Raw genomic sequence first — 26,456 nt, forward strand, 5'->3', positions numbered from 1 at the left:
GTTGCTGTTGTCTGGTATTATATTTGTGTATGTCAGCATTTTAGTTTATGTTATATCATTGTCTTTTATTTTTCCCAGTGCAATTTTGTGTACAATTTTTACTGTCTCAATTTTCGTCAAACCGGTGTGTTTTTTAGTACAGTTCAGTCGTAGGCGTCACGTAGGGTTAATTTTATGCCAGTCAAATTATTTTATTTTCTTTTCTTTGTATCCTTGTTATGTCAGTCTTGTAACTGGTTTCTCAGAAGGCGATAATATAGCTCAATTTGCTTTTAATATAATTTAGGCACATCATGTTTTTTTCTTTTTTGGTATGAAGTCTTTAATTTTGTAGAAGAGGTTATGTAATGATTCCATCGCTTTGGTGAGTCCGTCATTGTTTGTCATTCAATTTAACTGTCTGTCCATGGTGAGTCCTAGGTATGTCACGTGCTCTGGTTTAATTCGTTGTTTATTTTTACGTCTACGTTAGTCCGAACGAGTTTTGATAAGGTATAATATATCCTCGATGATTCAAAAGTATACAGTGATAAAGTTCATCAAATTTGCGAAGACGAGATCAAATAATTTTCATATTCTATTCAGCGCTAATTTACCGATTGTGAGTTTTTGGTAAGAGGGTCCTTAAAATACGCAAATTTATCAATTTTATATGTTTTCATTCTGTATTATAAATACGGCGGCATTAATCAATGAAGCATTTGTATATGTTGTGAACACAACTTGTTCCAATTCAACGCAGAAAAGAGTTTATTTTTTAAAGATTCATACCTAAAATGGCTATGATTGAACTTAAATAAAGTCTAAAATAATTAATTTTTTTTAATCGAATTTTAAAATTAACCTCGTCTTATAGAAAGGTGGAATTATGTAATTGACCTTTCTCAATTAAAATCCATTGAGACATGTGACATTGATGCCACACTATGACACTATAAGTTCTACGACGAGACAGCATGATTATTGCGTCTGCAGCCAAGTGCATTTTTGCTTAAATTGTAACATAATGTCAATAACTTTATTTTACGTTTATTATTTAAGTATAATTTATTTATTTATTCATGCAAAATTACGCTTATTTAAACATAAGTGAACTTATTAAGACTTTTTAGTTTGTGCCCGTGTCAAGCCATAGTAAATAACAATAAAAAATACGTGTTAAAATAAATTAGATTCAAGTATAATGACATGTGATGCAATATAATTAAAATCCGGATAAAATTAAGTGTTATTAATAAATAATAAAATTCCAAAAAATACAATTTAAAAAAGGTAGTCAGACATAATTATAAAATGTAAATTATAAATTATACAAATTTAGATTCATACACAATTTAATGTACAAAATAACTGTATCATTGAAATCAACAAAATAAAAGTATAATAGTAAAATATAGTAGTATTGAAAAAAAAACAAAACAATAGTATCATTGAAATCAATAGAAAAAGTAAATTAAGGAGAGCAGATATGTAAATTTTTGCTTATTGATAATTTCGAACTTGAAAAAAATTACATTTATTTTGCCCCGACTTAGTTATGTAGGTAAATTCACGAAACGTTACATACACAATAATTAATGTATATTGTTTTAAAAATTATAAATAAAAATTGTAATTACAAATTTTCAAGTACCAAAAGGAAAAATAAGTGTTTTTATTAAAGTATGACATTTTGTTTAATTCAGAATGAAGTACACATTACTTAAAGTTTCACAACTAAAAAACCACGGTTCACACTCGTTTTATTGGTCTAAACTGGCAGAAACCAAAACCGCGGTCAGTCACTAATATTTTTGACTTAACGTATTTGAACTCTTAGTTATGTTAAGCGTTTTTGACTAAAATAATTTATAATATCAAGTAAAAAAATATACAGTTGAACTCCAATTACCAAACTCTGACTATCTAAACTGCTGATTATTCCGATTGCTTTCAGAATTTTGGAAAAAAAATTAAGACGCCAATCATAAAGCGCCATCAGAGAAGAAAACTTTTGGTAAATAGCGAAGACGAAGAAGGTTAGCTTACCACAAAAAAATCCATTTAAAAGATTGCCCTTACTTGGTGGCGGATGCTTGAAGCTCGGTTAAGGCAGACACATTAAGACGTGCGTGGAACAAGTTGAAGGGCATAGAACTTCAAGAAAATGAAAGGGCAGAGACAGGAGAATCACTTGAGGAATTCAAAAACTTTAAACTGAAAAATCCTGGATATTCAGAAGTTAGTACTGAAGACATAGGAGAGTGGATGGTGTGTGATTCGTCAGACCTTGCGTCAGCCCGAGTGTAACTACACGCACTTCACTGTCAAGCGGATGCGCGTCTCAGATGCCCGAAAACAGATGATGACAGTCAAACAGTTTACTTTGATCAAGATGTTAAGCAAGCAATGACTTTTATTTACAGTACGATACGTACATAACGTATTAGTGTACAGACTTGTAACTACGTTTACTATGTGAAAGTGTTGCCTTTCCATTTAATTAATTAAAAGCTCTTTTTCTTTGAAAATAGTTATTTCTAACATTTTCAAAATACAGTAATTCATCAAAATAGATCCTTTTTTCGGAAAAATTCAACTATATGAATTAGGACTGGTCCCAATTGACTCGTAAAGTTGGAGTTCTACTGTGCCAGTTTAACATAATTATACAAACTACAATTGGTTAATATATAGTATTTTTTTTTGAAAAAAAGATGCGATCTTAGATCTGTTGGTGAAATTGAAACTAATTACAAAATTTTACATTCATCAATGTTGTTTTTTTGATAAAACGTAATTAAAAGCTTTATATTTTGGGAAATAAAATGATTACAACTGGTTTCTAATAACATAATCCTTTGAGACAAGATTTCATTATTTTACGGCTTATGATATTATTTTATGGAAAATTCGTTATCTCGGAATTTTATTATAAACGTTTAGTTCCATAGATAAAGAAATAATTAATTACTCTGAAACTTCTATCTTTATTCCAGTATTAAATAATTGTAAGTACGCCTAGTCTGTCAAAAGAATCATAATCAGTATATATATACCAGTACCTAATTGTGCGTAGAGCACTGCATTGACACACTAATTGTAGCCATTGCAGTATCTTGATAATATTTTATTTAAAGGTAAAGCTACGCTTTTGGTCCCAGTCTAGTAGAAAAAATATCCTTGCTCATATTGTATGTCAACTTTGCTAGCAATAAAACCCGCCATCTCAGGCTTGGTAGGCAAACGTGCTAACCACTACTCTATGGATACACTGTATTATACTCCTCTATTTGTCATCTGGAATGAAGTTTTTATTGTTTCATGCATTCGTTTGTGTTATTTTTTGCTTCTTACTGATTTCATAAAATAACAGTTTCCGATGAGCATAATTGAATAATAAAAAGTATAGATCAATATTTTGAGTTTGTCCAAATTTTTGTAGACAAATACTGGATTCAACTCCCTGGGGAGCTGTTTATATTAACATATGACAACAGAGATGAAGAACATTTAAGAGAAGGTAATATAGAAGTCTAGGCATCTACAGAGCTTATGACATATCAATGGCTGGTTTAAGTAGCCACTTTGCACACTGTGTAACATTCACCATTCTGCTTATATTTGAACATCTATATTCCTTCAATTCTTTCATCTGTTGATGTTTGTGAAGTTAAAGAGCTGAAACTTCAAGAAATTGCCGTTTGGCTTGTTGCCAAACGGCAATTTCTTGGTTGGTTAACCAATAAAATAAAAATTTTCCTTGTATAATTCAAGTTACAAAACATATTTAATAATATTTAAAGACATAAAAAGAGAAATAACTGTATTTGTATATAAAATACCTTAAATCAATACTATTACTCCCCGAGAAAACAGAAGAAAGGTAAGAAGGAGAGATTGTGGAAGGGAAAGGAGAGGTTCCTTTTTAGACTGTGAATTAAAAACTAATGGTTTGAAATATTATTTGATGTATTTTTGGTCGTTTTTATTGTTTTTTTATATTATTATTAACGGTGAAAGCGTGAACGCGTCCCTAAATAGTAATGTCTATTTTTAAATAAGTTTATGTTGAAAACTGTATAAGATTATTTTACTTAATTTTGCATAGTATACAGGTACTTTTTTTTTTTTTTTTAATCAGTTTGATCCAAAAATCGTACTGCTTCCGGGTACATGATAAAAAGTGCACAGTACATTAATTTCCAGTTATGGAACGAGGAGTGGAGGTTATTTCAGGCTTCCTAAGGTGAGACTGACTGGAACGTCTTCACATTTCGAGCAAAATGCTATTTGTATAGTAGTGATAACTAATACGTGTATTGTGCGATAAATTTAATTTAGGTTTATTTAGTTAAATTATTCATTAACCATAGTGTTTTACTAGTAAGTGAATTTAAGTTTTTCTGTAAATTCACCATCTAGACAAATAGGTTTATTTATTTATTTACTTACTTATAAACAGCTTATTATACATTTTTTTAAAACAAAAGTCCCAAGTTCATGGGACTAAAAGTCCTTGTGTGGAGTTGAAACGAGTAATTAGTTGAAACAGACATAAGAGTTTATCACCACTAGTATAACAATGGGTCAGAAACACAATAATTTATTTTTTAAATAAATAAATGGTACATTAAAATGGTTAACAGCAAACTCAAACATTCGAAAAATCATCTAGGAGTTTCCCATTCAAATCTCTTCCACTAAGGAAATCCCAATCCTATACTCCTTTCTTAAAAATAGTTTCTGTCCTTGAGAGCTTAATAAATAAGTTGTTTTTAATAAAATGCTTGTTTCAGATTCATATCGTTGTGAAATAAATAAGTGTTTGTGGATAGGTAAATGCTTAGACTTATTGTGTTTTTTTCTTTTATTCAGGAAACATTCAAGTATAAGTACGGATACATAGTTTTATATTTTACACAGTTAGACTTAACTCTAATGGAACAGTAAAGTTTCTATATAACATAATAATTATATGAAAGGTTATCAATGAAAGTACAAAAAAGAGAAGGAAAAAAAACAGAAATGGAAGTTGTTTAAAAAAAAAAATTAAAGTAAAAAAGGGTATTTAAAAGTTTGTTGTTAGTTTTTACAAATATAAATAATATTTAAAATGAAGAAAATTTTTTTGGAAAAGTAATTCAAAGGTAAGAATTAAAATAAAGAGTGAAAAACATGCTCTGATATAAAAAAAAATTAAAAACATTTTCAAAAAGGAAAAACATAAATATACACATACATATTTTATGGGATTCAAAGAAACGATGAGAACCATCTTTAAATAAAATAATATAAGACAATAAATTTAAGTCAATTTTAAAAAATCATTTTCAAAATTAATAAGACATTATAGTAAGAGCAGCAATATATTGATTTTATATAAATATACAATATAAATAATTAAAAGTAGTTTAAAAGTTTAAAAACATGTTGATGCAGCAGAGAAAAATGAAAGAATGACAGGTATGGCAAGTAATCTTTAAAATTTGAAAAAGCAATATAAGGAGAAGATTTGAAACCAAAGGTAGTTGATAAAATTTCATTAAAGCGATTTTAGCAGTAATACAAATTACAAATACATACAAAAATAGAGAAATTAGATAGAAAATATTAATGTATGTAATGTGAAGTGATGTAAGAGAAAAGGGGATCAACGGGAGTTTTATTCAAAAGTTTTCAATACACTATTTTTAAATAATTGTAATCCTGTATGATAGATATCTATATGGTTAAAAAGGCTGTTAGGAGTGGAATACGATCTATGTAAAAACTTATGTTTTGTATTTCCGTATCTTAAAAAATGTTTTTTCATAATACGTTCATTGTAAAAAAAATCGACAGATATTGTTTCAATATTAAAAATATGATTATAAGAACAAACCATTTAATTAAATATCTCGATTTAATTAAGGTCAAGAATTTTATGACATAAATACCATTTACATTAACCTCAGCAGTTTTCATTTTGTGGCAAATAAATTTGCATTCAAGCTTGTATATAGTCATACCATTCAACAGTAATAAAGCTTGTGCTAATGTTTACTTACGTACTACCGTTAAAGTTAACCATATTACGTGGTCATAAATTGATAGTGTGTTTTACCATGAACATCGCGCATGTCACATCCTTGAGCTATATCTTGGAATTCTACTATACATTGACGTAACACATTCATAATGTTGATTCAAGTAGGATAATATCTACGTCTTGTCTCCGCCTTATTTAAAGTAAAACGATGTATCTGTTATACGGCCATTTCAGTTAATATTGAAAGTCAATATAACTTCGCACCAAAAACTAATGCGTTTTATTTCTTACAGATGGTTTGGCATGGGGAGTGATATGAATCTAAATATTAACACTTTGAGCACCGGCCAAATACACATAAAATTTACTCTGTGCCCGGCTCATTTTTGTGAAATTTCATGCTTTGTGAATGGTTTCTTAAAAGTGTCATAATTATGAAAATACTAGATTAAATCAATTGAAACATCTCAGATTTAAATTAAATAATTAAATCAGTAATTTTTGTATGATGGGTTTGCCAACATTGACCTTTATGGAGAGCCACATTGCAATGTTCGCACATATACAGGGCCTCACTCCTTTTTTGTGCTTTGTATCCCGGAGCCGTGTAAACACGTGATTATAATGACCATCCATTGTGTCCCGGTCTCTTGTTTTCACGTGGTTTATCAGTAGCAAAAGGGTACTAATAAAAGTCACTAGAGTTCAATGAAATGCACTTTTTTAGACAGCTGGTAAACCACGTGAAAATACGGCACCGGGACACAACGCATGGTTATATTATCACGTGTTTACACGGCTCCGGGATACAAAGTGTTAAAAAAATCAATGGACACTTGTTTATGCACTTTATTGATTTATTTATTGAAATACTTTTTATACATATACAGTTTACATACATATGTATAAGGGCGGGCGTATTGCCTTGAGAAAATTTCTTCCTACCTACACAAACCGTTCAATTTGAAAAAATCCGAGGTATTTGAACATATTGTTGGTTTATTAATAATTTTTTTATGGAAAATTTTTTTTGTAAAAAAATGAATAAAATATTGATATTAATACATCTTTTTTGAGAATTAAAAATTAACTCAATATCTACACTGTAATATGAAGAGATGTTAAAATAAAGTGTTAAATAACAAATGTAAAGCTTGAATCCACTCATCCTCTTTGATGTAACACACCCCACCCCATAGAAAGATCTGGCTTTTACCACGTGAGATATTTTTTCTATTTGAAAGAAATTCATGTTATGGACGAGACTTAGAATGATCTAAGATTTTTTTTTTCAAATGAAAAGTAAAATAAGTCGGGCCATATTTAGCCTTATATGCATTTAGTTTTAAAAGTATAAAATGATTGTATTTGATACTTTTACATTTATGACATGCTAACGCGATAGCTGTCGAGAGAACAAAGAAAAAAATACTTGTTAATTATTAAATTTTAAACCAAATATGGCTCAGTATGCGATAAGGGGTTAAACTTTTTAAAACGAACTGTTTTTTAACGAAAAATAAAAAGAGCAATGACTGAGCTTTGTTTTTAAGTTTGATAAAGATGTTCCCTAATACTTTCACAGGAGTTAATCTTAAATTGTTTAAGTTTTAATTTGTGTTTTTTATATGTTAAATTATATAAAAAATACGCCAGCAAATTTGATACCTATAACCAGTTTACCGAAATGAAAAATTTTTATATACATCAATAATTCATAAATTTATTTTCGCTCTAAAAATTTTCATCAATAGTTCTTCCAATGCATGTGACGTTTAAAAGTGTTTGATCGATTGTTTCGTTAAAATATTCAACGTGAATTATAACCTGTGTATTGGATACATGTTGGGTATTCATAGTTAGCCAAACTTTTTTGACCGGTACAAATATTTTATAAAACTGACTAATATTAAGATTGATACTGGGACACGTTACAATATTGATTTATTTCGTTGAAAATTCATACGGCTCGGTGACACGATGAGGAAGTTCAGTGATTAAAAAAATATGTTAATAGACTAAGCCAAAAATAAATATTTTCATTTTTATGTATCGTATTATCATCGCTATGATGTTTTCAAGTTTTGTTTTTTTTTTTAAATTACTTTACTCGTGACGTCACAAGTTTAATACATTGAGTTTTCCTGACATTTAAAAGAAGAGCCCCGTGCCTGGTAAAATACGCTAAACGTTAAAAAATATGGCTATCCGGAAACCTTAAATCTCTTACAACACATAAAAACGATATAATTTATTGATTTTTGTTAACCAGAACCGGTGACGTTTTAAAGTAGTTTTATTGAAACCATTTATATTATTTTTTGCTTACATTTTCGAGAAACTTCGCCGCATAATTAAATGCTCTAATTTTTACCGCGTGTAAGATAACATTTTTTTAATCAAATTTCTCGTAGCGCTAAATTTAATCATTTAGAAGATAGGTATTTCATGAGTCAAAACCTTACTATATTTTAATCATCAGTACTTGTGTTTTTATTCAATAAAGAGGTTACTAAAAAAATTACGAAATAGTTTTTACTACATCGTCATCAAAAACATATCACGTCATCAAATTAGCAGAAAAATTTGTAGCGTGTCATTTTATATTATCACATATTATAACTTTATTGAGAAGGAGGTGAAAATCTAATAAGAAAAGGTGCGAGCTAGAGAAAAAGTGTTGTTGTTTCAATGAAAAAATAAAATGTCAAGTTAACGCTACCCATAGAATAGAGAAGAAAATACAGATACGTGCCATAAATTTGTCCCTTTAATAAAAATGAGAAAAAAACTAGATAAATCATAATATACTTATACATATAAAAAATAAGTTTTAAAATTATAAATATAAATAATATGCGTATTGCATTTAATAAATATATAAGTCGTATTTTTTACAAAGCTAAGGTTTTTGGTTTAAAACATATTTGTATTTTAATAGTGACGTGATAAATTGTTTTAAATAAATGACAGTTTGAAATTTTCTAATGTCGTCACCATGTTGTGAAGAGCCGTTTGGGAATACCAACTTTTCAGACACATTAAAAATCATAACATGCCGCTAAGTTTTGACTGAAAGATAATAAATCTACCGCCCACGTCACTTGACACAAAGTTTAATCTGATAATACGTAAAGATTCTGCCTATGTACCTACACTTAAAATACTTCGAGGGTTCTAGTGCCTAACGTATATTTTAACTTGAGTGTTTTTTATTTAAGATAATATTTTCTTAACCAACATCACTAAATTAGAAAGTTAATCAAGCTCCAATTGACAAAAGATTCTTTCAGATTTTAAATTATGGTTTTAATCAAAGTACAATTCATATTCTTGAAAAAAGGAGGTTGGTTTTTAACCATGGTCATGTTTAATTTACGTTTAAGAAAAAACGCACTAATTAAAAGCTAAAAGGAATTCTAATTTTTTAAAGTCTTTTTCTCATCAAATGGTGCATAAAAAATAATTGGTAGACAAATTGTTGCTTGTATTTGTGTTTCGATAATATTACATAAAGTCAAAATGATCTTGGGTTTGTAGTCCAGGTAACCTGTTTAATATTTTGGATAAAAAATAATTTTTAAATCAATATTCAATGACGTCAATGTAGAGAACCATTACCGGGATATACTTGGTGGCAGAAAAAAGCGAAAAAAAAAAACACCGTTTTTGCTTTCTTAAAGCAGTATTTTTGGAGATATACAAATTTTGACTAAACCTGGTGATACAACGTTTATTCCAAGTGCAGATGATATGAATTTGATCGTCTAAGTAATTAAACAATTAGGAAAACGCTGTCAGTTTATAGATGCAACTCAATCTAAATACGATGTACTCGACTCAATTATAAACTCCCGGAGACTGGTATCCTTAACTGCTGTGCCGATTGCATATTCACAATAGGTGTCAACTATCTCGCAGGAAGCAGGAAATGTCGGGTCACTAGTAAGTGAACTGTGAGGGTTGTCAAACTCGTCTGGAGCTGTTTGATCCTCGAGTGGGCTTTATATACTCCCAGTGTCCTCCACGTCTATTCGAGGGTGCTTCATGTATATTCTCGTTTGAATTTAGAACGAGAATCGAACATATAAAATGATCTGTGAATTACAGTACCAGAAACGTATATTAAGAACGAACAAATATTGAATCAACGAGCCCATTTTGGGTACCAACATCATGCGGTCAGATTTTGTCCAGTTGCGAGTATTTGCATTTAATTTGTGGTTTTTCTGTTGCACTTGATATATATTTATTTATTTTTTAAATCCGGGTACATAAAGGAAGTTTTCAGATACGATCAAAACTAAAACATTGACTCTGATACTTTTCTTTTTTCCGCAGATATGACACACGGTTAAGCAAATTTGACTTTTTTATGACAAAAAGTGTAATCATTAATCACATTGAACGGTATATTTTTCCATTTAAATTTACTAATAAATATTCTGAAAAAAGACAACTTTAATTGAAGTCAGACAACATTTCCCTGGATTTCAACGCCAACTTGATAGATTTAAAGTTTTAATATCTGCACTCCATTAAACATTTATAATTATTTTGTAAAACGCACTAGAAAGGAAAAAAAAATACGAGAATGATGCTGCAACTTGAGCAAAACTTTATGATTAAGATAGTTGTTACTGACCACTTTAAAAAAAAATCTCACTTGAATAAAATAATTTGTTTAATCACCTTTAAGTTGAATGTTTATATTTTCATACATAAGTAACAAAATCCATGATTATCTTGTTTTATTCAACACAAGATAGCTTAAGTTTTAAAAAATACTAATAAATAAAGTAGATTTCATCAAATGTTTTTTATCGTAAAATCAGTCTGCAATATATTAAAATGATTGTGCCTTATAATTATTCGATAAAATTGTAACCTGAATAAAAAAAATCACGTGATTAGAATTTTGAACTACTTACAAACATTAATTGTGTATGTAATTTTTTTAAATAAATCTTACTCAAAGGACATTTTAATTTGATTTAATCGACAACGACAACGTAAAATCAGATTTCAAAAACATAAGTATCCATTAAGAGATAATTTTCCATACAAATAAGTTTCTATATCAGTTATTGACATTCAATTGATTCTGATATGATTTTTTATCACCTATAATATTACATGTTTACACTTAAAACTTCGTCGAACACGAATTTTAGATTTGGATTAAAAGTGATTTTTAGAGACACGATTTTAGTACCTATGCATTTGATGTGATTATAAACTTATGTATTTGATACTAAACATTCGTACATATTGCACAAAACTTTTTTAAGTTAATAAATTGCAATTTTGCCACGCAATTTTATCATGTAAAGTATTTAAAAAAATACATGTTTTTTAAATACTCACATGCTTTTTAAATAAATGTTAAAATAAAAAAAAAAGATTTACAAAAATAATAAAATGTTTTTAAAAATTCAAATATTTTGTTTCTTTACAAAATATCTTATCCTCAAAATAGGAAACACGTTTGCTCGACACACTATTAGATTTATTTTTAAAAAGTACACGCTATTACTACATATCTATTTATAAAATGTAAATATATACATATATATATCTACAATGTATGAAACAAGTTGTGTTTTTAATTGCGCGAAATAGAGATAAAATTTATTAGGGTAGACCGAGGCTGTTCGGATCAGGCGGGTTATTCGGATCAAGCTAAGAAAAGTGTCTGTATCTCGGCTATTTTAACGAAAAAAAAAAGAAAAAATTGAACATGGTACCGCTATTTAATGGATGCCTTACATTAATATTGGATGTTTAACAGCTAAAAATCGATCTTTGTTAATATTGTACAAGAAATTTGCCAAAAAAGGCTGATACAATATTATTATCTGTGATTTTTGTGCTTTTTTGCAAAGATTGGCAATATACTTAAATTGAAATAGTGTGTATTTCCAGCAAAAGGCACTGTCATTAACCATATACTGAAATTTAAATTAACTTTGTTGGTTTTAGTGCTTTGTTTTAAGAAAATATCATTTTACTTTACATGATGTTAAACGGACCGGTAAAGGGGCTATTTTTATCATTTTTTTAATGGTTTTAAAATTCATTGCATTAATTGATATTCATTTGAATTTTAAACAAATGAGGCGCGTCTATGTAAAAAAGACTGTAAATCAATCATGGTTGAAAATTGCTACGGATTAAACCGTTAGGAAAGTAAAATCCGTGAAATATAAGTGATACATTTATAAATTTAAATGTATTGAACTACTAGTTCTCCCTGCGGGTGCTCGTGTCTGCAGCCATTAGACAAGAGTGTTTTAAAACCTGCAATCACCAAAATGCCACCACATGCCAACATAGCAATCGTGGAAAAAGTATCACAAAGGGATATTTGGGACAATATTTAAAAGTGAGTACAATTTATCTGCCACTGTTGAAAATGTTGATCATGGCTTTCAATCCACTGAAATATGTCCACTTAATCATCATGCCTTTCCAGCATACAACATTTTTGAATATTCATCAATAGTTACACCTGAATTACGAAATTTGGGAAAAGGATTACAACACGCATCTACGTCGACTAAATTTGGAAAAATAAATATTTCTCCTTCTCCTGAAAAGAATATGCCAGCTAAAAAGGACTTCCGCGTTTTGAAGATACCAATTTGGCAAAGAACACTTCTGGAAAATATTTCCGAATTGCCTCAAGCAAATGAAAGAAAATAAATGTTTACAACGCAAAGCGGATAAAAAACGATCTCTCCAAAAACCGCACAAAATCACAATTCAGAGAAAAAACTACCCCAGGACTTCAAATATAAAAACCCTCACTTACTGTGTTTTTTCGGCTGGGGCTTCCAGAGAATGGTTTTGCATTTATTGCAATAAAGTTTTTGTGCGTCCTTCAAAAAAAAGTTGAATTTTCTGCTTGTAAAGAATGGTGCCACGAAAAAAATAATAACGATTTTTTTCAATAAGGTTTTCACTTGTGCGATATGTAACCCAGAAAGAGTGTAAATAAGTGTCACTAATTTATTGGGTTTGATTTAAGTAACTCCACTGCTGATTCAAAGGTGATTCGGATCAGAAAGATCGAATATCAATAAAACTAAATCATCTCAAAATGTCAAACGTTTCATATTAAGTAAAAAATAAATAAATATCGATAAGTTTTTATATCATCAAAGAAAAAAAAAAAATGATCCAAATAGCCTCGGTCTAACCTATTTTCATTAATAAATCACGGCATAAAACGTCAAGGCCTGAGAAAAAACACGTTTAATTTCTGTGTTCCTACCGGAAATTAAAGCATTTTATAATATGTGTGTATCACAAATAATCCGTCTTTTATTCAACTTAACCAGAAAAATTGCAATATTCATTCAAATTAGGCAAAAATGTATGGAATTTATTTTAGCTAATTAAAACTTACGATTCCTGTAGTAGTTTTCTACCCTTAATATGTTTTATTATGTGGGATTCCAAAGCTTCGTCCTCGTGACTAATGGTAAACTATTATACTAATTATTATCTTATCATTCTAACCTTCACCTCATTTTTACAGCTAGACTTTTATTCAAAATCCACTCCTATTGCACTCGCAAAGGTACTTTATCATATATTAATAGTTCTGGTATTCAGTCTTATCAGTCAATTTGACTGATTTATATTTCCTGTTATGTGTGTGAACTTGATTTTTATGATTTTGAAAATTACTTCCTTAAGAAACTACGATATTTAAAATGAAATGATACTTCAAATAAGTTTGATGATGCCAAATACTTTGAACATCATTTAAAGTTCATAAAAAAGCCGGTAATTAATTCCAAAACGACTTGTTACATAAATAAATAAATAAGTCACAAGTATTCACAGTTATCCTAGTTGCAGAATCGATCTGATGAATAATTTAAGTGCTTTGAAAAATTAGCAATGGGTTGTTAAATTGCTACTTGTTTTTAGCTCACATTTATATAATGTGAGGTGGCAAAAATAAAGTTAAAAAATGCAGTTAACGTATTAAAAAAATTACTTTATTTAAAATTTTACTCTCGAAAAATTGAAGCACCAACTAACAATGCATAAAAATGTCGTGTTCACTCACCAAATTCCCAGTGTATTGTATCCATATTCAGTGCAATGTGCGGCACTATCGTTATTTTTGTGTCACAAAAAGTTAGTTTATTTTTATCATAATAATATTATTTAAATAAGGGTAAATGCGGACGGTTGTTTACGGATGAGTATTATTTATTGCAGTAGGTAGTGCGAAGATTTTGACAGTTGCGATCCAACCAGAGAGAATGTCGAATGCTCTATAATTTTTTGGCTGTTGAGTTTTTTGGGTACCTACTCAATTGAAAACATAATATATTTATTTGTTACCAGAAATGTTTGAGATATTAATCATAAAATTAAAGTCAAGCTGACTTGTAGGCGTGCAATTCGTCAGCAGGTACTTATATAAATCGGTAGTCAGATGGCAGAAGGGACCATCTGTATTTTTGTCTATGTTTAAGTTCACAAAAGTTTAGATTAATATTCCAGTAAATACACTCAGAAAAAAAAATCAGTGTCATTTAGAATGTTTATTTATTATTCGAAAGCAACACTAAGACATTTTAGTTTGTGGATTAAAGTCTTAAAATTGAGACGTACTTCAGCTCTCCTGAACATTATTGAAAATTACAGATGGTCCCTTCTGCCATCTGACTACCGAAATATATGTTTGATTTTAGATTCTTAAAGTAAATTAATTATTTTATTTAATAATTACATTTTACATATTGTTGCATGTTTTCTAATTTCTAAAATGGTTTTTAATGACTGCTGAAAATGGATCAAAATATTATTACAAATATAAATTTTTATTCCAGTTTGATAAGGCGGGTAGTGCAATACCCAACCAGCATAGCAGTGCGATTTTGAACACTCTCGCGGGGGTAAAGATAGCGTTACTAGCACGTTATAAGCACGTATATTACATGCAAACAACGCATATCTCGGAAAAGTATTTAGAATACGAGCCCAGGCATATAACCAATACTAAGCAGTTATTAAGAAAAAAAAACGAAAAATAGTATTCATATAAATATTTTAATACAAATAAATAATAACAAAAAAATCAAACATAAAAATAATAAAAAGCAACGTAGAATAATTTAAATTAAAACGTTTGTTACTTTAGCGTCTTGCTCCAATGCTGCCGCAACCTTGATTCGCATCAGTTTTCCACCAGTTGGCCAATCGCAAGATTATTAGGTCTTTTCTATAGTCTTTCCTTGGGGCCTGCTATACGGGGTTGCAGCAGTCCATCCCAATGAGGAAGTCTAGCAGCAGCAAGCATTCTACTCGCGTTACAATGTCGGGAAAGCTTGTTTATGCCATTATTGTTGCACATTTTCCTATCCTTAACAATTCGTTGATTGTATTTACACTACAGCTTACTAGTATACTTACCGGTATTGCTACACACATACCTAGAACTTGAAAAAAAACTGTTTTCTACCTCTACAATTTGAGTAAATTTCAAAAAAGCATTTTCTTCAAAGATATTACATAAACTAACAAGGTGTTGATTGATTTTAATGATTCAATAAAAATGTAGTTTTTGGTTTCAATTTATACACAGGTTCAATTTATACTGGCTTTAATTATGTACACAATTATCTACATATTTATCCAATTGCTGATTTTTTGTAATACATTTTCCATTAATTTCTTATGATTAGACATTGGTTTGCATATTTCCAATAATATTGATAACATTTGGATTAATGTACTTATTGAAATCGATAAAATTTGTACATTACATACTTATAATGCACATCACATGATACTTTCTATGAGTAAAATGACTTATTAGCATTGAAATGATTTTATGTATGCTTTTATGTTATATAACATTTGAAGAGAAATTATTTAAATTTCCGATGCTAATTAAGTTTTACTATATGACATGTATTGTTCGAACTTTTTGTCAAAAGTGCGAAAGGCACTGCGCAATTACTAAGGCAAACACAATTTGCAACTGAAATGTTTTTGAGCGGAAAAAAACCTTAAATAATATATTAAAAATTACCAAAGGCAATGATTTTCCCCATATTCTTCTATAAGAGAGAGTCGTGCAACATGAATTGTAGTGCTGGAGGCGTATGCTTCAAATCTTCTGGACTGCAAGAATGACAAATGTTTTCATCTTGAAAGAGCTGAACTAAGATGCATACTTTCCCCCATCGGTTTAAAGTGTGTTTTCCAGTTGTTTGGACACATTTATTTATTTAACACTTTAAAAACATATACAATATATAAACATATAAGTGCAGGCAAATTTCCATATGGCAATTTCTTCCTACCTACCCAAACCATTCAGTTTGAGAAAATTACAAGTACATGGACATATTGAATCTTACAATTTTATACAAAAATTAAAATCAAAGATAAAAAAAATGTATATTAAAAATTTACACTGTTCTATGAAAAGAGAGGGGATGGGAAGGAAAAAAGAAGGATAAAGGAACAATTTAAATACTTAGATAATAACATTTCAATATTGACTTAAAAGTAAATAAAGAAGGGGCGTCTCTAACATCAGTGGCTAGATCATCCCATAATCGAGCGGCTTCTACTGTGAAAGAGGAGACAAGAAAATTAGAGCCATGACAGGGTATTTTTTTTATTGAAAAAAGAAATATTTGCGTTCTTATAATTTATGCAAATATTTAATTTTGAGGGCCATATTTAATGAGTTGTAAATAGCTCATTATTGGAAAATTGGAATCAAGTTAGGGTAGAGTGGGATAAGAACCACGAACCTTTGATCCGTGAGTTCGAGACACTAGCCACCCCGATTAAAAGGGTTCTCTCGTTACTAGAACAAAGAGATAGTCCGTGTTGTGAAAGAGGTTCAAAGAGCTCTCTTAGATAAACAGGCGAAGTGGGATTATTGTGAAGAAGTGATAAAATGTGAATGTTTCTTCTATGCCTCTATGATACTGAGCCAGTGTAGTTGCGTACGATACTCGGTTATGCGGTCAAATTTGCGAAGATCAAAGATATAACGTTTACAAATATTCTGCAATCGTTCTAACGTATCAAGTAATTCAGAGTTAGCATCAGGATAACATACATCCGCATAGTCATGGAGGGGAAGAAGAAAGCTCTGGACTAATATTTGCCTAACATTAATCAGCGAGAAATTCTGTAATCTTTTATGTAAATGCAAACTGCTATAAAGTTTACGACTAACTTCGTTAACCTGATCGTGCAACCTTAAATGCTTATTAACGATAATATCTAAGTTTTTGACTGAAGTCATGAATGGAATTTCTGTATCTATTTTGAAAAGAGGAAGTGTGGAAAAATTCACTTTTGAATAAATTTGTTTACTACTAACAAGTACAACTTTGGTTTTTGTTGGATTTATGAGAAGTCCATGTTTTTTTGTCCATGAAGAGAAATGTTCGAGTGCAAGTAACATTACTCTATGTGTTTCAACATATAAAAAATATTTTTTTTTCATCATTAATAAAACATATAATACAAAAATTACATATTATACTCCCAGGAGCTATTGAAGAAATTCATTTGGGACCGTACACAAGAAAATACATAATATCATACACATAATACATCCGAAATAAAAAGAAAAAAATAGAGTATAAGAAACATAAAACACCATCTTATTTAAACTCCATTAATAATTATCACTATCAAAAAGCTTTAAGAAATATGTTTTAATTGCAACATTTCTGATTTTTTTATTCAGTTTTTCGTGTCTTAGCTCATCAGGCAGTTTATTATATTCCGAATGGCCAATATTTCCCAAGGACCTACTGTCAAACTTTGTTTAGCGAAACTTAGACACATGAAGATTCCCTGAATAACGCGTATTGTAATTATGAATATTATGACCAAATTTGTATTTTAAATTCTAGTTAGCAAAAAAATTGATGATATTTAAAATGGTATCGGTTATGTGTGTATTGTATAACAATGTCAACAGGTTCTAAATATCATATAAATATATATCGCCAGAAGAGACGAGAACAGTCTTGAAACAGTAACCGTCATGGGAGGGGTTGTAAGAAGTAGAAGGAGAAGAAGATCTCCCACTAGGCGGACTCGCCAATCAAGGCTAATACAGAAACATCAGTGTCATCAGTGGTTGGAGCGATGTGGATGGACGTGTGTCGGGAAACGTAGAGTACAACAGTCCATAACGTGTCTTGAACACGAGAGAGCATGGCCACGACCAGCAGCAGTGAAGAAAACGAAGCAGATGATGATGATGAGTAAATTAAACTTCTCTTAAGCGAGATTATATTCTTTAACGTTGTAGGTATGTACTCATATATGTTGTTACATGTTTTATTAGCCTTTTAATTTGTTTTATAAGCAAAAAATAATCTTCTAAAAGTTATGGTTATTAACATATTACAACAGAGATGAAGAACATTTAAGAGAACGTAATATAGAAGTTTTGGCATCTACAGGGCCTATAACCTGTCAATAGCTGGTTTAAGTAGCCACTTTACACACTATGTAACATTCACAATTTTGCCCATATTTGAACATCTGTATTCTTCAATTCTTTAATCTGTTGATGTTTGCGAAGTTAAAGACCTGAAAATGTTCATGTAAACAGCTTCCCAGGAAGTTGAATCAAGTCCACAAAAATTTGGACAAACTCAAAATATTGTTGATAAATCTACCTGGTCCACGAAGAAGTATAGAAATTGAAAAAATAACATTTTCAGACGTGGCCTAGTATGTAGGTGAAATAATTCAATTAGATGAATCTCACCCGCATAAATAAAGGTTTCAGCCCTTTAACTTCACAAACATCAACAGATGAAAGAATTGAAAGAATATGGATGTTTAAATATCGGCAAAATGGTGAATGTTCCACAGTGTGTAAAGTGGCCACTTAAACCAGCCATTGACAGGTCATTAGCCCTGTAGATGCCTAGACTTATTTATTACCTTCTCTAAAATGTTCTTCATCTCTGTTGTAATATGTTAATATAAACAGCTCCCAGGGAGTTGAATCCAGTCCTTGTCTACAGAAATGTGTACAAACTCAAAATATTGTTGAGTTACGGTTATAGTGATGATCCGGTAAAGCGTAAATCATATATGTTATCAATATTATGTATCTTTTTTGGGTGATACCGTGTATGTTGGATTTGATCCGACGTTTCGGCTACCATTGCAGGAGCCATCTTCAGGGAAAACTGACTTGAAAACTTTTTTTCATATATGTTATCTTTCAAACATGAATAAATTCTAAGCAGGCGTTGATCAAATAAATTGTGTTACTTAAAATTCAATTCAATTAATTGCACCATTTCATCATTTTTGTAAACCGCCATTGATATTAATATAACGAAAGTATATCCATAATAATAATAAAAATGTCACTGGTTTTATTTTCATATTTTTATCATGACACATGCAAATTTACGATTCATTAAATAACTATGTTTTCCTTTAAATTCATTTAAAAAATTCCAAATTTCCTCTTATTATAACAATAAAACAACTGCCTTCTAAGTACTTTTTTCTACTGACCGGTTTCAAAGCCACTCAAGCTTTTTAATGAAAGTATACTTTACTAATTATTTGGTAGGGTAGTTTTGAATCTGGTCGGTAAAAGAAAAAAAAAATAGTGGTTAAAAACAAAGTTGTTTTATTATTATTATCATTGTAATAAATAAACACAAAGTTTTTGCTTCTAGCAGTTAATTCTCCAAACATAAATTTCATTTAAAAATTATCTCTATTGAAAAGTATTTCCATAATAACCTTTCTCCAGAGCAGAGCCTACTTTCTCCAATAAAGCCAACAATTTGTGTGTACAAAAAGTGATAACGGTTGGTTTAAGGACTTTTTTAACCTTGACTTTGTACTGGGAGCCTTTTTGGGTCTTGCGTCCAATATATTTTTCTTGCGGGATCCCACCATGAATAATAATGAGAACCGAGGTTATAAATTATTTAAATCTATGACGTCATCATAAATTCACTATTGGTTTAATTTCTCGGTATTAAGCATCGATTGTTCCTGTCAATAAAAATACAAATTTTAAATAGCACTTAACGTTTCAATACTACAATGCGACTCCATTTTAAACGTTATTTTGTTTTTTTCAAATATTACTAAATGCCAGATTATGTTATTTTTTTATATAAATAAATCGTTCAGCCAGATGAATCTTACCCACATCAATAAAGGTTTTAGCCTTTTCACTATCCAAAAGTCTACAGGTGGAAGAGTTAAGGAAATGTGGATGTTTAAATAAAGGTTAAATGGTGAATGTTATAGAGTGTAAAGTGGCCACCTAAACCAGCCAAAGACAGGGTATAAGCTTTGTTGATACCTAGACTTCCAAATTCCCATTTAAAAAATATTTACCTTCTTTTTTGCAATAAATTTATATTTTAATAACCCCCTAGGGAAAAAACATACAGCCTTTTAAACAAATCTTTAAACATACTTAAAGAAATGTTGATATAATATATAAAACGCAATCAATATTATTTTTTTTAATCAGCCCAAATTCTTTGATTGATTGATGTGTAGACGTAATGTCGCTGGTTATTAAGAGTGTATAGGTTTTTTATTAATATTTCATTTTTCTTTCTTTTAAAAACATGCACTATCCTGGATTCAAACAAAAGATATGAACTCTTTTTTTCTATGATTTATTTAGTTGCCCTTTAATAATAAGGAATATTTTTGTGTTAATTTAAAATATTTTCTTTTTTAATTACCAAAAAAAAATACCACATTACCTTTAACATGATATTTTTTTTTTCTTGTGTTATACAAAAATATTATAACTGTCCATTATTTATTATAGGAGCAATATTTCATTAACATTTTCTTGTATACCCACAAACAGGCCATGCCTTTGTGGGATTTTTTTGTTTACTATTTTTCTCATGATATGTATTTTGTTGATATGTTATTATGCTTTATTTTTTAAATCCTCTGTTTTATTATTATGTTGATAGTAAAAAAACCAAAAAAAATTTTTACTTAAATGCAAAAAATCAACCCAAATATTCCCATTCCAGGGCAATTTTTCATGAGTTACATATCCAAACTACATTAAATGGGAACCAATTTTTAATGGGTGGGATTCGTACTACATTCCTCTGATTGCCGAGTATGTAATTATATTAGGTGATAACAGCCCGATTGATGCGGATCGATGAAAATTTAAATAGTAAAATAACATTTAGTAACCAAAACACCATGCAAATTATAAATTTGACGATTAAGAAAATTAACAACGGACTGTCTTTTTCCGAAGAGTTTGAAATGGTTATGATGGTAATATATTTTTTATTTATTTGAGAAACCAACAATTTTTCCATACAAAGTTATAGTACACATCAGATATATTGCATAGGACAATAATAGGTTTCCACAAATAGGGAAATATCACATACTACGAATACCGATAAAAATATATGAAACGGTTTTAGAAAAATGAATTGTATTTTTTTGTGGAGAAATGTTTTCATACATAACTTTAATTTTTTATTTTTTTTAATATGTCTCTAGAAAAACATAACATGTTTGGCATTGATAATTGTGACGTCAAGATTTGTACGATGTTCTCTAAAAATTTTAACGGTATTCAAAGTTCAAAATAAACATGAATCGTGACGTATTTGAGGCGTGGCCAATGCAATGACCGTTTTTACGGGAATTCAAAATTATAAATTTGAAAAATTATTTCATATGCTTCTGAGAAGAAGTAAAATTTTTTTTTTTACTCAACAGTATTTGATTGACCCTTATTTATTATTTCTCCGGTAAAGAAATGCTTTACATTTTCTTTGTAAAAATGTATGATTATAACATTTTTAAAAAAGATTGAAAGGAAACCAAGAAAAAAAAACAAAAATACACTTGTAGTAAAAGCGGCGGGATTAGGACAGGGATGCATGAAAAGGATAAAGAGGGGAATAAGGAGTTAAAATAAATACGTTTGTATTATATTAGCACCTATTTAGCCACGCAATGCATTTTGAAAGTTAATTTCATTGACAGTGTACATAGATAACTAATGTTAAAGTGAAAGAAAATACAAATATATATAGATATATAATGCTTTAAATATGTCCAAACGTTTGTAAACAAGCTAACTTTCCTCCTTAGGGATTTAGATCTAAATTTGTTGCAATAGAGAGAAAACATTTTTGAGTAGGGAAATCGAAAAATAATTTTCAGGCATTGCCTAGTTGGATAAAGGTTTCAGCTCTTTAATTTTACAAAAGTCAACAGATGGAAGAGTCAAGGAGATGTGGATGTTTAAATAAAAAGTAAAATGGTGACTGTTACACACTGTATAAAGTTCCCACATAAAATAGCCAATAACAAGTCATCAGCCTTATAAATGCCCAGACTTCCATATTCACTTTTTAAAAACGTTTTACCTCTGTTGCAACAAATGAAGAAAAAATATAAACATTCAACGGTTTTTGTGTACTAGTATCTTATTATGTTTTATATAATGTTATGTAGTAATATAATTTGTACTTAGAAAACCTTCGTTTACGACATTATTTCTTACATAAAATTTATTATCAATCGTTTTGGAGTATGCTAAAGATACGCAAATTTGAAATATTCATTCACTCATTACATACGAAAACATCTTTCTATCCCTTGATAAAATGTTATCTCGTCAATAATAATTAAAACGAATGATCGTTGACGTCGTAGATATTCAATCAGAATTTCCCGAAACTGTCTCTATGCTCTTTACAAGAGGTGGCAGTGGGGAGGCGCCGCGCCGCTCCGTAGTCAAATCTGCATCTAAGTCGGAAAATAATGGTCGGAAAAATCACACACTCAGTAGGAGTTGTTCATATCGAATGGCGCGAACAATCGGTCATTAGTTGATCACGGACCTCTAAAGGCTACAGTACGTAGCGTACGTGAGTGCCACGAGTGAAACGTATTAGCTCTACTTGTAAATCTTCCCAGGTGAGATACAGTGACAACCGATTCTCCAGTATCGAGACCGATACTTAATTACAAGTTCATCGCCTCTTGCGCTGGTAATTACCGAAACTTAACAGATATTTGCTCGTCGTTACGAACGGCGTTAAACTTAGTTCAGTTTCACTTTGCTATTATTTATTATACTTCTAACCTGATTGCAAAAGATCCACACACACAAAATGATCACATTAGCCTTCGGTTCATTTTTCGACTAATGAAAAATGAACACATCTTACCGAAATTCTCCTTCCTCTATATCGAGTTTAATACGGGCAACATTTTATGTGTCAGCTGTACTGATATTTTAATATTTACTTTTTGGTTTTCAAACTTATTCAAAGGCAACCTGTTAGTGATTATATTAGCCTCAATTTGTTTAATTAATTGTCTCATCCAAAGATTAATAATTCATTTGGCGTGAATGCTGAAAATAAAACACGTTAATCATTAAGAGCACTATTTATGCGAATATTTCAACATTTTTAGCTCTTAAACTGAATAAATTTAAATGTTTTAAATCTATAGCCTAATAACCTTTCACATTATCTGTTTTCTTTACTCAAAAAGTATTTTTAAACCCGTATTTGGTCTATAAATAGAGAAACAACGCGAATTGCTATTTTCACCAATGATCCTACCTATTTTTAAATGTAAGAAACGGTTGCATAATTTATTTATTTTTTAGAATAACAATGCCACATAAATTAATAATAGGAGTCATGATAATTGCTTGTGTGTAAATAAATTACTATGCTTTAATTGTATTTTCTTTAAAGCATGTTTTCATGTAAATCTCTTGGCTACATAAATGGATCAAAATGCATATTTATAGTGAAATGATGTGATAATATTTCAACCAAAGAAATTCAACTTATCCATTAACTGTTTTGACTAATTACATCGATTATATTAAAACAAATCATTTTCCTTAGACACCTAGTTAAAATATTTGAAATATACATTTTTTCCGATACGCAGGAATTAGTTAAATTTAAAAGTTTGTCATGGATTGCTTGAATGTACATTGATTCATTTAAAAAGGTGCTCAAAATAATAATCTTTGTCAGAATTAGACCTATCTCGTATCGGAATCAATAAAAGTTAACCAACACTTATTAAGTAAATACAATAGAAACCATAATTTTAAAACATAACATTTCCTATTTCAATTTTTAAGCATAAACTTTGTAGTCAAACGTTTAAATAAATGTTATTAAATATTTGGGTTTAACCACTTACTGACTTTTTTATGTCTACTAGTTTCGAGACGTACCCGTTTCGTTTTCAGGACGCCAATTATACCAACAACTATGGTGATGGTATATAGTGGGTTTTGCGTGTTGGTTTGATTGGTGTCCTGATGAAGAGTCTGGTACGTCTCGAAACCGTTAAACTTGAAAAAGTCGAAAAGTGGTTATAAAAGTTTTCGTTTTAAATATTGTTAATTACGAATTAATATATTTACAATTACTTCTTTAGTTCAAAAACGTAATCTTACGATAAGTTACTAAAATGAAAGATTTTTACCAAAGATAACAATCCCATCGGAGAAAATCCAAAATTTGTATACAAAGATTCGGACATACTCAAATATCGTTATAAAACCACCCAACTTTAAATAAAAAGTAGGTACCTATAATGAAAGTTGAGATTTTGAATACTCGCCGTTGACTATTTTGTAATCTAATACAGTAAAAATTCTCCATAGCCCCCATCACAATGAGATTTTAACATAGTAGTTTTTGATTTTCTGCAAAGTAAAATAAAATTTTCTTAGTGAAAAATTTGATGCGCATTCAATTTTTTTGATATATGCTCGATATGACAAAGATACTCTTAATGATCATAAAATAATTGCAGTTTTGTACATAAAATCCATTAATTTAACCGATGATAAAAATTTTCCTTTGTAATCGGGGCTTGGGTCTATAAAACTTACTTCGACAATAGATTTCACTTTAACTTATATATTCGTTTATTTTAATTTTCAAGAACCTAAAAAGTACTTTGGTGGACTTATTGCTGAAAGCAATATCTTCCAGCCAAACAAAAAAAAAAACTGGTCAAAATAAAAGTTGTTCGAAAAGTTGTACTTAACAATATCATATGTCAAAGAATGCATATACGAATAAACTTAATAATAAAATATAACAGCTGTCTTTTATTGGGAAGATAAAGCTCGCACAACTTGATAAAAGTTCATTATTTTGTACATTTTAAATGATGAGGAATGTGGGATCAGGTAATCAGTTGTTGAGTTAAACTAGGGAAGACAAGTAATTAAAAAAAAATCTAAAAAAATCATGATCATGATTAAAATAAAAATTATGACTACTTCTAATTTACATGCGTAAATTAATATACCTGTGAAATGTGGTGCATAAATAAAGTATTAATACAAAATAGAAAATTGCCTGAATGTGGAAGTCAACTACCAATAAAAAGAATGATGAATGTTGCACAGTGTAATAAAGTGATTACTTAACCCAGCCGGTGACAGAAGAGCACTGTAAATGCCTAGATTCTAATATTCTCAACGGTTTCGTATTTGTTGAACATACCTACAAATTAAATATTGATATCAATCCCGTCAGGAGATTCCCAGAACTAGAGATTTATATATTTTTTTATTTTTTTTGTAAAATAAATATTTGCATTTTTATGATTTACCTAAATATTTAATTTTGAGGGCCATTTTCAACGAGTTGTGAATAACTCACTATTTGAAAACGGGAATCAAGTTGGGGTAGAGTGGGATTCGAACCACAGACCTTTGGTCCGTGAGTCTGAGAAACTAGCCACAGGACCACAAACCGATAAAAAATTTAGTAATGATCGCTTTTTACTTAATTAGTAATTATCCAAAAACGTTTCATATCCATATAACTATAAACTGATTTAGGTAGGCTAGCTATCCCGATGTATAGAAAAAAATATCTGCGAAAAATTTAAAAACAAATAAATAATCTTAGCCTAAGTTTGCGTGCTAAATGCACTTGGTTTTATCTATTTACTGATGTTTGAAAAAACAAAGATCTTTCAAAAAGGTATTTTCATTGTTGCACGGATAAAGTGATGGTATACAAATTCAAGACTAAAAGACGTATTTCAAATGTAAATTTTTCCTCACCCAGTTGTTAAATCGATACGCTATTTTATAATCATATTTCATTTTTTATTCTGGTCCAAAGAAAATTAAATTATCTTTTACATTATTCTTTACAACAAAGGCTCTTATAAATTATAAAAAATGCTTCAACACTTAAATGAAAAAAAATATACTCAAGTTTGTTAGTGATAATTTTAGGTGGAAGTTTATTGAATGATGTACGTAATTGTTAAAAAAAACAATAAATTAATGGTGACTGATACTTAAATCCACAAATTTTAAATAACCAGCGACCGGTTTCATCGCTTTTGCGACATCTTTGAGACTGGTATCTTT

General features: G+C 29.7%; 1 protein-coding gene across 3 annotated transcripts in view; it reads left to right on the top strand.

The window, feature by feature from the left end:
- Window positions 1–26,456, top strand: part of Nha1 (Na[+]/H[+] hydrogen antiporter 1) — a 111,975-nt gene that overhangs the window by 33,867 nt on the left and 51,652 nt on the right. Inside the window, exon 1 of one of the 3 annotated variants that reach the window (XM_088232718.1) lies at window positions 22,853–23,067. The exons of 1 other annotated variant lie outside the window; for it this stretch is intronic. The gene's annotated coding sequence lies outside the window, so the exon portion shown is untranslated. Of the gene's footprint in view, window positions 1–22,852; window positions 23,068–26,456 lie in introns of those variants that run through there. One more of the 3 variants, XM_088232719.1, reaches the window with a different exon arrangement.

This window comes from Micrasema longulum, unplaced genomic scaffold (genome assembly GCF_059751315.1).
Source record: "Micrasema longulum isolate JH-2025_06_02 unplaced genomic scaffold, ASM5975131v1 h1tg001012l, whole genome shotgun sequence".
NCBI classification, from domain to species: Eukaryota; Metazoa; Arthropoda; class Insecta; order Trichoptera; family Brachycentridae; genus Micrasema; species Micrasema longulum.